This window comes from Arachis duranensis, chromosome 6 (assembly GCF_000817695.3).
Source record: "Arachis duranensis cultivar V14167 chromosome 6, aradu.V14167.gnm2.J7QH, whole genome shotgun sequence".
Lineage (NCBI taxonomy): Eukaryota > Viridiplantae > Streptophyta > Magnoliopsida > Fabales > Fabaceae > Arachis > Arachis duranensis.
Window position 1 is genome coordinate 85,043,994 of NC_029777.3, and position 9,676 is coordinate 85,053,669.

Sequence of the window (9,676 nt, forward strand, 5' to 3'; positions counted from 1 at the left end):
CGCCAGCTTTGGTGCCAGTTTGGGCGTTTAACTCCCATTTTGGTGCCAGTTCCGGCGTTTAACACTGGAATTCCTGAGGGTGACTTTGAACGCCGGTTTGGACCATCAAATCTTGGGCAAAGTATGAACTATCATATATTGCTGGAAAGCCCAGGATGTCTACTTTCCAAAGCCGTTGAGAGCGCGCCAATTGGGCTTCTGTAGCTCCAGAAAATCCACTTTGAGTGCAGGGAGGTCAGAATCCAACAGCATCTGCAGTCCTTTTTAGTCTCTGAATCAGATTTTTGCTCAGGTCCCTCAATTTCAGCCAGAAAATACCTGAAATCACAGAAAAACACACAAACTCATAGTGAAGTCCAGAAAAGTAAATTTTAACTAAAAACTAATAAAAATATACTAAAAACTAACTAGATCATACTAAAAATATACTAAAAACAATGCCAAAAAGCGTACAAATTATCCGCTCATCAATGATCTACAACCTTCTTTGACTCATAGGAAAGATCTTCATAGAAAATGTGAAGTTGAGCACATTCATTGAACATATCTAGTGGGCATCTTCTTGTTAAGTCCTTGAACCTCTCCCATGCCTCATAGAGAGTCTCACCATCTTGTTGCCTAAAAGTCTGCACCTCAGCTCTCAGCCTGTTAATTCTTTGAGGAGGGTAGAATCTTGCCAAAAATTTGTTCACCACATCTTTTCAATTTGTTAAACTCTCATTTGGAAAGGATTCGAGCCACTTGGATGCCTTGTCCCTGAGTGAAAAAGGGAACAACAGCAGCCTATAGACATCCGGGTGGACTCCATTAGACTTCACAGTGTCACAAATTCTTAGGAAGGTAGTTAGATGTTGATTGGGGTCTTCTTGAGCACTTCCTCTAAATGAGCAGTTGTTCTGAACAAGGGTGATGAGCTGGGATTTTAGTTCAAAGTTGTTGGCATGTATGGTGGGCTTCTAGATGCTACTTCCACAGTTTCCTGGATTTGGATTGATGTAGGAGCCTAGAACTCTCCTTTCTTTCCCAGCATGATTTGCAGGGCCTTCTCTAGCATGGTTGTGAGCTTCTTATTCATGATTATTTTCCAAGTTCTCTTCCATACTGGGTTCAAAGTACTCTTCCTCTTTCTCAGCACCAATAACTCCTTTCCTTCTTTCTTCCCTCCTTAATCTCCAGAGGGCTCTCTCAGGTTCTGAATCAAAGGAAGTTGATGTTCCCCCTCTTCTCCCTGTCATACAAATAACAAAGCAAGCAGCAAGAGATAAAATGAAGAGGTTATTCTTGTTAGAGTATTGGTTAGTGTGAGTGATAAAAATTATCAAACAGTTAGTGGGTTAGTGAGCAGAGTTGTAGATAATAACAGGGAAGAAAGTAAAATAGAGAGGGTATAGAGGATGAGGAAAAAATTAAACAAAGTGAAAATAAATGACTGAATAAAGTAAATAAACAAAAGAAAAAATTCTCAATCTAGTGAGCTTCCAACTTAATCATTGTTGATACAAAATCAATCCCCGGCAACGGCGCCATAAACTTGATGCACGAAAACTTGTCTCTCAACAAATTTCCCTTCGACAAGTATACCGAATTTATCGTCAAGTAAAAACTCTCAATAGAGTGAGGTCGAATCCCACAGGGATTGATTGGTCAAGCAAATTTAGTTGGAAGAGTATACTAGTTGAGCTAAACAGAGTGTAGATTGAGAATTGCAGAAAATTAAATGACGGAAAAGTAAATAGTAGAAATTAAAGTGCAGAATCTTAAATGGAGATTTGGGATAATGAGCATGAAAATAAATGACAGAAAATGAAGAGAATGGGTAAGATCAGAAATGGGGAATTCATTGGGCTCAGGAGATGTTGTATTCTCTGGATCAAGTTCATTTTCATCTCTTCCTCAATCAATGCATCTATTGATCTCCTTGGCAATCTTAGGTGATTGGATTCTAATTCCTTGATAATCCAATCTCTCTATGCTTGAACAATTGCCCAATTTCTTGATTTAATTGCTCATGGGAAGAGAAGAAGTTTGGTCACTGATTATACCACATGTATTTCCAAATCAAAGTGTTGGGAGGATTACATGTCACTATATCTGCCCAGACCCCAATTTGGTCCAACATGAGAAAGTATTTCTAGCATGATCTCCTCATCCCTTTTCCAAGGCTCAGAGGAGATCTAATTATGGAGAGTTTCTTTTCCAAGACAACTAACCAATTGAATTCAGATCGAAAGCTTTCTAGTAAATCAAAAGAGAAGAAAGAAGAAGAGAATGAAAACTATAATTGATCCATCAAATTACAACAGAGCTCCCTAACCCAATGAAAGGGGTTTAGTTGTTCATAGCTCTAGAAATGGAAAATGGTAGAAAAGAATACATCCAAGCTAAAAGTGCAGAAAAGTAAATATACAGAGAATAGTTCTCCAAAGTGCCAAGCTTCTCTATAGTCAAAACTACTCCTATATATACTACTCCTCTTGATCTTCTAGTGAGTTCTTCAAGTCTTGGATGTGGGCTTTAAATCTTGAGTTGAAGTAGTTCCAATCTTTTATGGGCCCAGCTTGCAGAGAAGTATGAATTAGGCATGGGCGTTAGTGAAGTTAACGTTAAGTGACATTGTGGGTTCGAGAACGTTAGTGGCAATCATAATTTTCACTAACGTTCCAACCCCATATAGCCTATGTTAACTCCAACGTTAGTGGCACTAACGTGACCACTAACGTTGCCTTGTAAATCTTCGCTAGCGTTATTGGGACTCACCTTTCCCAATAACGTTGGGTTATAACCCTTCGCAAGCGTTATTGGGACTCACCTTTCCTATTAACGTTGCCTTATGCCCTTTGTCCCTACGTTAGAGTTCACGTTAGTGTAACTAACGTGGCACTTAACGTGGCTATGCCTCACCTTCAAAAGCATTAGTGACACTTACCTTTGTCACTAACGCTCAAAGTGCCCCTACTCTCCACGTTAGAGCTCACGTTAACTAAGTTAACATGGCCACTAACGTGGTAGTAATGCCATCTTCCAACGTTAGTGACAAAGGTGAGTGTCATTAACGTTGGCTCATCAATCTCAGCTCTACGTTAACTTTCACGTTAGTGGTCTTAACGTGACCACTAACGTGGGCAATGCTAGTTGATCCAACGTTAGTGACAAAGGTGAGTGTCACTAACGATGGCATTGTTCTTCTCTTCCACGTTAGAGTTCACGTTAACTAAGTTAACGTGACTCTTAACGTGGCTCATTGCCAAATCTTGGAACGTTAGTGGTGTTCACGTTTACCACTAACGTTGGAGCTTTCTTTTGTCTCCATGTTAACTACCACGTTAACTTAGTTAACGTGGCAATTAACGTGTGCTTATGATGGCTTCGCGGGCGTTATTGGTGATCACTTTTCTTCTTAACGTTAGTGGTCACGTTAACTAGATTTACGTGAGTACTAACGTGATTCTTCCTTGCTTCCTGTGTCCTGAAATCAAACAAATAAAGTGCATCAAAGCTCTAGTCAAAGTCATGAGATTATGCATCATCAATTTATCATTCAATTCTAGCAAAATCATCATGAAATCATGCGAAATTCACAATAGTTACTTGAATCAAGGTGTAAGTGTATTTTTATCCAAAACTTGCCTTATTCACTAAGAAAATGCATGAAACTACATTAAAACAGTAAAGAAAAGGTCAGTGAAACTATCCTAGATGCCCTGGCATCAACACTCATCACCATTCTCAACTTATGAATGCATGCCTGACAAGCACTTCCGTTCTACATGAAAACAAGCTTGAATGCATATCTCTTGGATTCGTGGTCCATGCATTTGATTGCCTGTCCTGAAAATAGAGCCTTCAATTCCTTGAGATCAGAGTCTTTGTGGTATAAGCTAGAATCAATTGGCAGCATTCTTGAGATCCGGAAAGTCTAAACCTTGTCTGTGGTATTCCGAGTAGGATCTGGGATGGGATGACTGTGACGAGCTTCAAACTCGCAACTGTGGGGTGTAGTGACAGACGCAAAAGGATCATTAGATCTTATTCTGACACGATCGAGAACCAACAACTGATTAGCCATGCGGTAGCTGTGCATGGTATTTTTCATTCGAGACGAGAAATCCGACAGTTGATTAGCTGTAAAGAAACCATAGAGGACCATTTACACTGAGAGGACGGGAGGTAGCCATTGATAACGGTGATCCCCAACATACAGCTTGCCATGGAAAGGAGTATGAATGATTGAATGAAGACAGTAGGAAAGCAGAGATTCAGAAGGAATAATGCATCTCCATACGCTTATCTGAAATTCCCACCAACGAATTACATAAGTATCTCTATCTTTATTTTATGTTTATTTATCTTTTAATTATCAAAACTTCATAACCATTTGAATCCGCCTGATTGAGATTTACAAGATGACCATAGCTTGCTTCAAGCCGACAATCTCCGTGGGATTGACCCTTACTCACGTAAGGTATTACATGGACGACCCAGTGCACTTGCTGGTTAGTCGTGCGAAGTTGTGAAAATGAGTTGAGATTACAATTGTGTGTACCAAGTTGTTGGCGCCATTGAGATCACAATTTCGTGTACCAAGTTTTTGGCGCCGTTGTCGGGGATTGTTCGAGTTTGGACAACTGACGGTTCATCTTGTTGCTCAAATTAAGTAATTTTCTTCTTGTTTCAACCTTTATTTTATTTTCAAAAAGTTTTCCAAAATCTTTCAAAAAAATTTTTCTTCTTTTTCGTCTTTCCAAAATAATTTTTGAAAAATTACAAAAAAATTTTATAAAATCATAAAATCAAAAATATTTTTGTGTTTCTTGTTTGAGTCTAGTGTCAAATTTTAAGTTTGGTGTCAATTGCATGTTTTAATTTTTCTAAAAAAAATTCTTTTGAAAATTCATGCATTGCATTCTTCATGATCTTCAAGTTGTTCTTAATGAGTCTCCTTGTTTGATCTTCATATTTTCTTGTTTTGTGTCTTTTGTTGTTTTCCATATGCATTTTTGAATTCATAGTGTATAAACATGAAAAATCTCTAAGTTTGGTGTCTTGCATTTTTTTTCTTTAAAATTTTTCAAAACCTATGTTCTTGATATTCATCATGATCTTCAAAGTGTTCTTGGTATTCATCTTGACATTCAAAGTGTCGCATTATTTGTTTTGATCCAAAATTTTTATATCTTGAGTCATTTTGTTGTTTTTCTCTTTCCACATTAAAATTCAAAAATAAAAAATATCTTTTCCTTTAATTACTCATAAATTTTCGAAATCTTTGGGTTGACTTAATCAAAAAATTTTAAAATTTGGTTGTTTCTTGTTAGTAAAGGCAAAGTTTCAATTTTAAAATTTATCTTTTCAAATATTTTTTAAAATCAAATCTTTTTCATTTTTTCCTTTATTTTTAGAAAATTTTTAAAAATCTTTTTCAAAACTTTTCAAAAACTTTTTCCTATTTTTACCTCATATTTTTTGAAATTAATACTGACAACTAATGTTTTGATTCAAAAATTTCAAGTTTGTTACTTTCTTGTTAAGAAAGATTCAATATTTGAATTTTAGAATCATATCTTTTAGTTTCTTGTTAGTCAAGTCATCAATTTTAAAAATCAAATCTTTTTCAAAAATTTGCTTTTCAATCATATCTTTTCAAACATATCTTTTCAATCAAATCTTTTTCAACCATTTTCAATCATATCTTTTTAAAAATCAAATTTTCTTCAATCATATCTTTTCAATCATATCTCTTTTAATTTGATTTCAAAATCTCTTTCTAACTTCTTATCTTTTCAAAATTAATTTCAAAATATTTTTTCAAAACCATCTAACTAATTCTCTCTCTTCTAATTTTCGAAAATCACCTCCCTCTTTTTCAAAAAATCTTTTTAATTAACTAATTGATTTAAATTCTAATTTTATCTCTTCTAACTTTTTTTCAAAAATCACTAACCATTTTTCAAAAATAATTTTTGAAATTCTCTCCCTCTCATCTTTTTTTATTTATTTTATTTATCTACTAACACTTCTCTTCTACTCATAATTCGAACCTTCTCCTCTCTCTGTGTTCGGATTTTTTTCTTCTCTCTTCTCCTTCTTCTATTCTTCTTCTCTTCTACTCACATAAAGGAATCTCTATACTGTGACATAGAAGATTCCCTCTTTTTTTGTCCTCTTCTTTTTCATATGAACAGGAGCAAGGAGGAGATAGCCTGAACTCTTGGGATAAGTTGGTCACGGCTTTCTTAGCCAAGTTCTTTCCTTCTCAAAAGCTGAGCAAGCTTAGAGTGGATGTTCAAACCTTCAGGTAGAAAGAAGGTGAATCCCTCTATGAAGCTTGGGAAAGATACAAGTAACTGACCAAAAAGTGTCCTTCTGACATGCTCTCAGAATGGACCATCCTGGATATATTCTATGATGGTCTGTTTGAATTGTCAAAGATGTCATTGGACCATTCTGCAGGTGGATCTATTCACCTGAAGAAAATGCATGTAGAAGCTCAGGAACTCATTGAAATGGTTGCAAATAACCAGTTCATGTACACCTTTGAAAGAAATCATGTGAATAATGGGTCGCCTCAGAGGAAAGGAGTTCTTAAAATTGATGCTCTGAATGCCATATTGGCTCAGAACAAAATGTTGATTCAGCAAGTTAATATGATTTCTCAGAGTCTAAATGGATTGCAAAATGCATCCAATAGTACTAAAGAAGCACCTTCTGAAGAAGAAGCTTATGATCCTGAGAACCCTGCAATGGCAGAGGTGAATTACATGGGTGAAGCCTATGGAAACACCTATAATCCATCATGGAAAAATTATCCAAATTTCTCATGGAAGGATCAACAAAAGCCTCAACAAGGCTTTAACAATAATAATGGTGGAAGAAACATGTTTACCAATAGCAAGCCTTTTCCATCATCTTCTCAGCAACAGACAGAGAATTCTGAGCAAAACCCATCTAGCTTAGCAAATATAGTCTCTAATCTATCTAAGGTCACTCTCAATTTCATGAATGAAACAAGGTCCTCCATCAGAAACTTGGAGGCACAAGTGGGTCAGATGAGTAAAAGGGTTACTAAAACTCCTCCTAGCACTCTCCCAAGCAATACAGAAGAGAATCCCAAAAGAGAGTGCAAGGCCATAACTGTGATCAACATGGCCGAACCTGGAGAGAGTGAAAAGGCAGTGATTTCGGTGAGGAAGACCTCAGAGAACATCCACTGGCCATTAAGGTGTACCCCAATGAGGAACCAAAGGAATTTGAGGCTCATACAGAGACCATAGAGATTCCATTGAACTTCCTATTACCATTCATGAGCTTTGATAACTATTCATCTTATGAAGAAGATGAAGACATTGCTGGAGGGCAAGTTGCCCAGTATTTAAGAGCAATCATAAAGCTGAATGCCAAGCTATTTGGTAATGAGACTTGGGAGGATGAACCTCCATTGCTCATTAATGAATTGAATACCTGGATTCAGCAAACTTTACCTCAAAAGAAACAGGATCTTGGTAAATTCTTAATACCCTGTACCACAGGCACCATGACCTTTGAGAAGGCTATGTGTGACCTAGGGTCAGGTATTAACCTCATGCCACTCTCTGTAATGGAGAAACTAGAAATCTTTGAGGTACAAGCTGCAAGAATCTCACTAGAGATGGCAGACAAATCAATGAAACATGCTTATGGACTAGTAGTGGAGTGCTAGTGAAGGTTGAAGGCCTTTACATCCTTGCTGATTTTATAATCCTAGACACTGGGAAGGATGAGGATGAATCTATCATTCTTGGCAGACCTTTCCTAGCCACAACAAAGGGTGTGATTGATGTTGACAGAGGAGAGTTAGTCCTTCAATTGAATAAGGACTACCTTGTGTTCAGGACTCAAGGTTCTCCTTCTGCACACATGGAGAAGAAGCATGAAAAGCCCCACATTTAAACTCTAAGTTTGGTGTTGAGAGGCCCCAACCATGCTCTGATTATCTGTGAGGCTCCATGAGAGCCCACTGTCAAGCTATTGACATTAAAGAAGCGCTTGTTGGGAGGCAACCCAATTTTTATTTATCTATGTTATTTTATTTTTTCTTTAGGTTGATGATCATGTGGAGTGGTGCACGAAATTGTAAATCACACTTTTCACAATTCATACCACTAACCAGCAAGTGCACTAGGTCGTCCAAGTAATACCTTCTGTGAGTAAGGGTCGATCCCATGGAGATTGTTGGCTTAAAGCAAGCTTTGGTTATCTTGTAACTCTTAGTCAGGATATCAATTATAATTATCAGTTGACTTGTAAATGAACAAGAGAGCATGGATTAAATAATACTTATTATGCAGTAATGGAGAATATGTTAGAGTTTTGGAGATGTTTTGTCTTCTGAATCTCTGCTTTTCCCCTGTCTTCTTCTTCACGCATGCAAGGTTCCTCCTATGGCAAGCTGTGTGTTGGTAGATCACCGTTGTCAATGGCTACCATCCGTCCTCTCAGTGAAAATAGTCCAGGTGCGCTGTCACCACACGGCTAATCATCTGTCGGTTCTCACTCATGCTGGAATAGGATCCATTGATCCTTTTGCGTCTATCATTACGCCCAACCCTTGTGAGTTTGAAGCTCGTCATAGTCATTGAATCCCTGAATCCTACTCGGAATACCACAGACAAGGTTTAGACTTTTCAGATTCTCAAGAATGCTGCCAATGGATTCTAGCTTATACCACGAAGATTCTAATTAAGGAATCTAAGAGATACTCATTCAATCGAAGGTGGAACGGAAGTGGTTATCAGGCACGCGTTCGTAGGTTGAGAATGGTGATGAGTGTCACAGATCATCACCTTCTTCATATTGAAGTGCGAATGAATATCTTAGATAGAAACAAGCATGCTTGAATAGAAAACAGAAATAATTGCATTAATTCATCGAGACATAGCAGAGCTCCTCACCCCCCAACAATGGAGTTTAGAGACTCATGCTGTCAAAGAGTACAAATTTCATATCTAAAATGTCACGAGGTACAAAATAAATCTCTAAAAGTTGTTTAATTACTAAACTAGTAACCTAGGTTTACAGAAAATGAGTAAACTGAGATAGATAGTGCAGAAATCCACTTCTGGGGCCCACTTGGTGTGTGCTGGGGTTGAGACTTGAGCTTTTCACGTGTCCAGGCTATTTTTGGAGTTAAACGTCAGCTTGTAACCTGTTTTGGGCGTTTAACTCCAATTTGCAACCTGTTTCTGGCGTTTAACGCCAAAATGGAACATGGAACTGGCGTTAAACGCCAGTTTACGTCGTTTATCTTCAAGAAAAGTATAGACTATTATATATTTCTAGAAAGCTCTGGATGTCTACTTTCCAACTCAATTGAGAGTGCACCAATTGGACTTCTGTAGCCTCAAAAATTTTATTCCGAGTGCAGGAAGGTCAGAATCCAACAACATCAGTAGTCTTTTTTCAGCCTGAATCAAATTTTTGCTCAGCTCCCTCAATTTCAGCCAGAAAATACCTGAAATCATAGAAAAACACACAAACTCATAGTAAAGTCTAGAAATATAAATTTTGCCTAAAAACTAATAAAAATATACTAAAAACTAACTAAAACATACTGAAAACTACATGAAATTATCCCCAAAAAACGTATAAAATATCTGCTCATTACAACACCAAACTTAAACTGTTGCTTGTCCCCAAGCAA

At 37.2% G+C, this 9,676-nt stretch overlaps 1 non-coding gene across 1 annotated transcript; it reads left to right on the top strand.

The window, feature by feature from the left end:
* The first annotated feature begins 540 nt into the window (after positions 1-540).
* LOC127740203 (small nucleolar RNA R71) lies at positions 541-647 on the top strand. The gene has a single exon (XR_008000884.1). It is a non-coding gene; the product is annotated as a small nucleolar RNA R71 (small nucleolar RNA).
* The last annotated feature ends 9,029 nt before the right edge of the window (positions 648-9,676 follow it).